General features: G+C 40.3%; 1 pseudogene; it reads right to left on the bottom strand.

Annotated features, from left to right (window-relative positions):
* Positions 1-115: 115 nt before the first annotated feature.
* On the bottom strand, positions 116-8,297 carry LOC135633890 (auxin response factor 16-like; annotated as a pseudogene).
* Between the last annotated feature and the right edge of the window lie 239 nt (positions 8,298-8,536).

Here is an 8,536-nt window from a genome sequence, read left to right as displayed (position 1 = left end):
TAATTTTTAGGGCATTTGTGGATAAAAAGGTGGATAAAAAGGGGGATGGCACACTCACCCCTGGAGGTCTAGATTGATGTCCAAGCTAAGATCACATCTCTAATATGTGTGTGTGTGTGTGTGTGTGTGTGTGTTAAAGTCGAACACATCCTTCAAACACATGTTATGTACATGTAGACACAAGGTGGTTATACATCTGTCATGTATTTATATATATACAGATAAGAGTGAACATCATGAAACATTTTTTCAAGATCCCAGATGCATGCACATAGCACCCTTCCATCACAGCTTTAGGGACTCCTCTGAACCAAATACACCCATTCCAAGGCTTGCAACATCCATTGTTTGCTATCTGAGTTGTGTTTCAGTCTTTGAATTCTGTAGTCAAATGATACACATATAGTTCCTTCATCTGCCTCCTTTGTTTGCATGCTGAGTTGTGTTTTAGTCTTTGAATTCTGTGGTCAAATGATACACACAATTCCTTCATCTGTCATTTGCTGCAAAATTATGCTTCAAGCTGTAAACTAGGCAAACTCATATCTTGTTTTCTTCTTTTTGGCACATCGTATGAGCATTTATTGACACAAAATCCCCGTGGTTCTTCTCAAGATCACAACACATGGTTGCATCTTTGTATAAATCATGCATCTGTCGGGGATCACATATCTGATTGAAGCTGTTGCAAGGCTTCTGCAGAATAATTTGCCTGGTCATTTCATGGTTGAAGCCTCTCTTGAAGTGGCTGCAGTGTTTCCAGCCATGTAGATTATATATAGCTTTCTGGAATGGTATCATTGATTGTTTTTTTACCAGTGTATCACTCAGTGCTGAAAGGATGCAAATGAGCAATCATCAAGCTGGCCTCTCCAAGGATTACCACTGTTAGACCCACTACATGCCTCGGTTCCCACAGATAAACCAATCAGGTTACCATCCAAACTCATCCGCTGGACTTCTGCTGCTGATAAAATCTTGATGCTCTGAACGCAGCTAACAAATTCCCTGTATACGGATAAAAGAAATGTAGTCACTTTGATGCATGGAATAAAAGAGTACAAAACTAACATGAGTCATTGTATGTGGGCTTACTCCCAAGGGTCATCACCGACAAGTAAAACGTCATTTTCATGATCGACATAGACCAGCTTCCACTCAGTCCTGTGTGAATCCTCTAGTTGCCCTTCAATCCCAAACATACAAGCAAGATCATGTCGAAGCTCATCATAACCCTTGTAACGGGTTACGTCAATACACCTTCCAACGGATCCACGCTTTTGAACCTTCAAAATTTTATAGTCAGTACGTCAGTTATAGGAATTCAGAAAATATAAAAGAGGAACAATACAATTATGCTTCATGGAAATAGAAACTGGAAAGAGGAAAATAAGAAGCATAATACTTGTAATTTAAACCATGTCTTTTTTTACTTTATCAAATGTTACCTGCTTTGTTTTGCTACCTTAAATGTCTTAATTGGATAGGTGATATCATAGACCAAGTAAACAAAGTAATTTAGAGTATTTTATATGTCAGCAGTTAATTATCTATATTGATAAAGCTTTGTAAACAATCAATTATGCGGTTCCCAGATAACTTGTAGGAACTACCGACACATCTAAGTAATTCCTTCATTTTTAAATTTTATGCATTAGTATGAAACAACATGGTAGATCACTTAAGTATAGAAGGAAAGTAGCAGACCTTAGTGTATGTTCGCATGCGTTGATGTTGGTTAGCCCATGCTCCTCTATTAGGAACACCCTCATTGACCACAACATCAGCTGAACAGCCAGGCTTGAAAGACATGTCTGCCACACCGAATGATTGAGAACTGATATCTGCAGTGGACAACTCTGTATCAACGTCTTTCTGCTGCCAATAACCAGAGATCAAGTTCTGTATTTCCTTCCCCATACCCAAGCCTCTTGATAGCAGGGTATCTGGCATTGTTCCAAGAAGAAAGTTGCCCCGATGATCTTGACCGTTACCATCTAGGCAATGAGGGGGAAGTGATAAGCCCTCATGCACTTTACTATCTAAACAAAAAGAAGTTGTAGAAAAAGCATCTAATTGATCAGCAACAGGGAGCTGATTGGGAAGCTTAGACTCGTTAAAACTGAACTGCTCGTGCTTGATCATCACTTGTGGCTTGCTTTGAAGTTCCTGAAGCATATTATCCACAGGTGGTGCAACTGTTTCTTCAACTAAAATTGCTGGTCCTTGCTGAGTTTTACCGTTTAAGCTCAATGAAACAATGTGACTGTTAGTTGAAGGAAGGTTCGATGAAGATGGACCCTTGGTCCCACTGAGTGAAGACTGAGTTCTGACAAGTAGAGGAGACTTTTGGTTACCAAGGACACTGATTTTGTGTTCTTGATGCAATTGCTTCAATTGGAGTGATAGATTACCGGAGCCATCCACCCGCTGTTGTAAATCCCGCCGCTCTTGATACTGCTGATTTTGTTGAGCTAGAAGCTGCGGCAACTGAGATAGCAATGATGGACTGAGCTGAGAGAGCAATTGTTGCTGCTGAAGCTTTTGCAGCAACTGCAACTGAAGCTGTGGCTGCATTAGGCATTGCAATTGCTCTTGCTGCTTCTGTAGGAGAGAATGTTGCAATTCCAATGGTTCTTGAACCGGCAAGATCTGAGGTAGCAGAGACTGATGGAGAGGGTCCATGCTTGATAAACACGAGCTTTGCAGTTCTTGCAGTTGCAGAAGAGATGGCTGCAAATGTTGACTCGATGAATGAGTTTGAGATACAATCTGTCCACTGGATGTCTGGTGTTGCATAAGCTGATGATCTGCAGCTTCCTGAACAGCAACAGATCTAAGTTGCTGAGGCTGAGGCTGACTCTGAGGCTGCTGTAGTTGGCCCTGTTCCTGTTGCTGAAATTGTTGCTGCTGTAGATTGATAGATTTCTGTTGCAGTGGTGGCAATTGCACATGGTGTGAAGCAGAAGCTTGTGACAACAGCTGTGGCTGCTGCTGCAGTTCACGAGGCAGTTGCAAAGTCTGATTTAGTTGCTGTGTTTGAGGATTTAACTTAGAATTCAAACTTGGTGCAGATGCACCATGTGTTTGGAAATTTAGCATTTTAGTTGGATCTTCTGTTACCAAACCATTTTGCAAAGCTGATGCAATTGCTGAGGGAAAGCGTGCTGGTTGAGCAGCTGGTGTCATTAGCTGATGATTCTGTTGCATAGACATCCACTGAACCAAGCTTAAACCTGGAAAAAGTGCACTCTGAGTGTCTTTTATGCCATAGTCATCATTCAACCATGGCATTACCCTTTGGAAAGCATTTTCAACTTCATGCGCATCTGCAAAGTAAGTATCTTTTAGCATACAAGTCAATAATGATTGTATGTAGAATACAAAAAGGATGAACCGTGATGTGACACAGGACAGGATGTGCACCATAGCTTTACCATGAAAGTATCATATATCAGTAATGCTAAGCAATAAAGTTGTTCTAACACCTATAACAGTTTCATTGCATTATGTTCATGGAACCAACATTTAGACCTGCGTAACCTTGTCAAGAACTCAAGCATGATCAAGGGTTGAAAAGATTTCACTAAAATTCTGCTAGTCCTGTACCAAAAACTCTAAGCTTATTGTTTGACAGTCCCTATATCCTCTTTACATTTGTTTTTCTTCTCTTTCTTTTTCCTTTGCATCTTCTCTCTGTACTGTGTTCTCTAATTTTTAAAATTAGAGTAATGCTGTTCTGCATAAACATGTGTCATTCAGAAGACTTCCTTTTGCAGAAAACATCACTTAGTAGATGAAGAGTGAGAAGAGATTATGGCTTTAGAAAGCTACATGATAAATAGGGATGTGAATATGCCACGAGATAGATCATTGGAATGTAAATACAAGGGCAGCGACAATATAAGCTTGTCCATATAAATGCTCACAATGGACGAGATAATTACAATGGACCAGAGGTACTTCTCACTGACAAACACAAACGGAACAGTATAAGAATACATTCCACCAACAGAAAAACCAGTAGAATAGTTAATCAAGCATGTTGTCAAGTGTCACAAATGCCTAAATGGCATCACCAGCACAGCTTTATAAACAATTTTGCCATTTGACAGTAAGGGCATGATTATACCAAACAAGATAGCAGCTGAAGGACAAGATTACACTTTTATGTAACTTGCTTACCAGGGACTCCTGGTACTTCAGGAAAATTGCGCCTGAAGAATGGGGGTGGACATAAATAGAAAGGAGTTGCTAGAGGTTCAATTTCCCATATTGACACTCGGGTCCTTCTCTCTGTTGCTGTTGATTCATCCCATCCAACCTGTTGATTACAAAGTCAAGCAAGACTTTTCTAAATTGAATAATGTATGTTTCAGATGTAGCGCTATGTGTGAATCAATAAAACGGAGAACATGTAAATATGGTTGATAAAGTTCTATCTTCCCGAGTGAGGTCAATTCATAAATCAAATCATTTGATCATGAAATATGCACTGACCTGAAGATTGTGCCACTGCGAGTTTTTCCACCGCACAGGATCTAAGTCACTGATGCCTGTAACAGTGCCCATATATCGTCGCACGCTTGAGTCCTCGGTCTCAAACATCATCCTGAATCGCATACCAAGAGACACCTAGGTATACATTGCCTTGTTGTACTTAGCGAAAGGGATAACAAATTCTGAGGGGCTCGCCCTATTTAAACAATGGTAAATTCAATTAATATTCCAAATTAAAGAGAGATTATGTAAGATGTGCATGGTAGATGCCGGAGAAACTGCACTACCTTGGGTTGCAAAAAATAGTAAATGGGCTATTGTTAGTAGCAGCATGAGCTGCAGCAGCAAGGATCCCTATGTGCATGCTATCACTAGACAAGACAGAAGATGATAGAGCAGGCTGCTGTCTATTTGCACGTCTCATACCAAATAAAAGCTGCAACTTCTCATCTCTACAAAGCAAGACAACATTTTCCCCTTCATGTTCATGATTAAATTTATATGTGGAACAGAAGTTCACCATCAAATTTTTCATCATACCGGATAAAGAGAACAGAGTCACCAGCAGAAAGTCTCTTTGTACCAACAAACACACTCCACCCTGTTGTCAGTAGATGCCTTTTTGGCTGACCTGCCATTTGGTCAATGATGAAAATTGAATCAAGAAGCAACCAATAAATAATCTTTAGTATGCACCAAAATCTACCTGCATTGGCAGACAAGTCATTGCAAATAGACACTCTTTAGATCACTCTCATTGTGTGCCTAAATTATATTCTTGCAATAATCATAAAACATTTTCGTTCAAAATAATAGGATTAACTAAGTAAAATAAGCTGCTCTCCCAATGTAAAGTGGTGCAAGAAATATCAAATTACGTCAGATATATTAACAATAAGAACATGTCTGCACTTATAATGATGCAGAAATTAAAAAAGACAATGTGTTATAAACTACTTTTGACATCTCAAGTTTTCAAGTGTCAAAGCAAACAACAAAATAAAGAGTCATGACAGTATTGAGGTATGTTGAACTTTGGGACAAGTTTAAGAAAATAGATGTCTTTGTGTGTGTGACAGTGAGGAGTAAAGGGATCAAGGTACATAGAGTAGACATGAAATTCAACATGCAGTTGGTTGGAAGAACTTCACATTTACATCTCATAAGTACTATAAAATTGATAGGTAATACAAAACTAAGGAGCTCAAGAACTTGGGACTCACGACAGCAATGGAAATAAGAAGTGATGGAAGTTTCCAGAAAAAGGTAAGTATAAACCACCACCCAAGCTTCAACATCACAAGTCTGTAATTATTATATTCAATATTAAGTGAAACTCCAGATGGAAAGTCAATTAAAAATTCCTGCTTTTAATCATTGAGGGAAATTATTTTTCCCTGATAGCAATACAAAACTCCACAAATTATTTCAAAAAAAAGTTTTAGAGTACCATACACTTGATCACAAGATGAAAAATAAACATGCCACTGCTCACCAACTGGTGTTGAATTTTCAGAATCCCATAGTGGGACAAGTAAAAATAAAAGAATAAGCTGATAAATGGTGTTTTAGGATAAGCGAGCCAAAACTGACCACAATTTAGATAATTGTCCTCTGTAACTAATATATTTTATTAAATTTACATAGTGAATACTGATTCTAAGAATGGAGGAAAGACACAAGGCACTTACCACGAAATATATGCCTAAATGTCCAAGAGACATCATGCAAATCCTTGACCACCAACTCTTGAGCTGGTGGTTGCATGGTGAAATCCTACCCAAATTTAATTCTTGTAAGCCAAGCATAATCTACATGTTGTGAAATTTATACAATAAAAACGAAGTATGGCCAAATACATATGACGACAACATACCAGAGGTGGAAATATCTTTTCAGCAGCACGGCGGGGAACTGAAAATCCTCCATGAGTACTTGTATCGCTCGCGGTGAGTGTTTTGCAAAAGAATTCAGCTGGATGCTTGTTTTGTTTGAGGCCCATTTCAGATGCCAGCATTGCTTCTCTGTCATACTATGTCAAAGTTGTGTCAAGACCAGAACACCAGCATGCACAAAAATCACAAGGAGCAAAAACAAAAAGGCAGGCATTGATATCAAACCTACTTTGTTAACAGGCTGAAGAGTCATTTGAGCATAAACCTCATCTGTTTCGGCATCAGCCTGATGACAGATGTATTAGCACAATACTTTGACCACAATATAAAGTTGCATGAGGAGGACATGAAAAACCTCTCTGCAAAACTTACATGCATGGTGACATCAAGAAGTACACAAACCAGCTTGGAGGGCAGTGAGGGATACTTTGGAATGTCATCAATCTCCTTCTGCATCGAGGCCGCGACCTGATATTGCCATTACACAATGCTCTTGATCAGATACTCAATATTAGATGGATTCAGATCAAATCCACTGAGAGAACAGACCTGCTCGCTGTGGCCCTGTGGGAAGTAGACCACTAGGCTGCCTACCGGTGGCAAAGAAACCAGTGGTCCAGCACAAGCATGCCATAGCTCAGAATCGATTATCTTCTTTTCTCCTGCTTCACACAGAGCAGAGCAAGCAATCATCAGTGGACCACTATCATTCATCTTGAGGGTATGATACGTCCTAAAAAGGCAAAAATGCAAGCAAGCACTGCCAATGCAAAGTTATTTCCTAATAAGTGGATAGTCCAATAAAATATGTATGTGCACATATTCTACCGGAATATCTCTGAACATGCAGTTCTGCAGTCCTTCGGTCTGGCACAAGCTCTTAAATGCAAGGATCTCCACTATTTTGTGTATCTAATCAGTGTTTCGCGATACTAGGGATCAAATCCGACAAGAACTTGTCCAAGAGAGTTAAGGAGATAAACCGTGAGACATCAAAACACTGCCTTGGAACAACACAGTTCAAGAGGAAGAAGAAGAAGGACGAGAAGCGTGCTTCAAAAAAGATGCAGACTCGTCCTTTTTCCTACCGGGAATCAAGATGACTGTTGCTGAGCGCAAACTCTGGGAAATCCAATATTTATAACTGGTAAACATCGACAGTTATGAGGTTGGAGAAACCAAAAGGCTCGAAATCATTCGAATGCTTGGTACAATTTAGCTCATTCGTTACCAGTTCGACTTCTATGAGAGAAACGGAGAGGAATCACGAAGCACATAGTGACCGACACTCCAAATCAACGAACATAGACCTTTGACCTTTGAAGATTGTGCTAAAAGCCAAAACTGGAAGAGCCAGAATCAATGGCAAACGACAAGCGCACCTTCCTCTGGATTCCCCGCGAATCCACAAGCCGTAGGAACCTTCATTTAGGCCAAGCGGAACCGAGAACCACTCTTCCGATCTGCCACGCTCAAGCGAGGAGGCTGCTCCGTTCCTCCACCCCGGCCGTTCGCCTTCAGAGACCAGCAAAGCTACCACTTATCCCCCTCCCTCTCTCTACGGTTCAAAGGCGCCCTCCGCTGCTTAAGAATCCTACCCAGAGCGCGTACGCTGCGATAAAAAAACAGTCCTTTTCGCCGTAGTAAGAAGATTCGCCTGCAGAGCAGCCGAAACTATACCATCCACACCGATCCCCTCCTCGCGCTTCCGGTCCAGCAAGCTCAGGCAGCGAGTTGGCCTCGGAGGACACAGAAGAGCAGGAAGAGAGGTCGCTTCTGCTGTGGCGACGGAAGGAGGCCGGAGAGGCGCCGGGAAACGACGAAGCGGTGGGGTTTCGTGCGCTACTGGTTCGGGTTGGGGGGCCACACGAAAGGGATGGGGCAGAGACGAGAAGAGGCACAGAAGAAGCGTCGCCGTCTTCTCCGTCAATTTATTGGGAAAAAAGAATTAATTAATTATTTATTTTTGCAGTTAATACTAAATAAATAAAAAATAATAAAAACTTGTAAAGAAAGGAACAAATTTGATTTCTTTAATTAATAAATTGCTGAATAAGAAAAGTAGAGGATTATTTTTTTATGAATATATTAGTTTACATTTAGATTATAAATGATTATTTTATTTTATCTAATTATTTATT

Source organism: Musa acuminata, chromosome BXJ3-3 (assembly GCF_036884655.1).
Source record: "Musa acuminata AAA Group cultivar baxijiao chromosome BXJ3-3, Cavendish_Baxijiao_AAA, whole genome shotgun sequence".
Classification (NCBI taxonomy): domain Eukaryota; kingdom Viridiplantae; phylum Streptophyta; class Magnoliopsida; order Zingiberales; family Musaceae; genus Musa; species Musa acuminata.
This window is presented reverse-complemented; position numbering and strand designations above follow the sequence as displayed.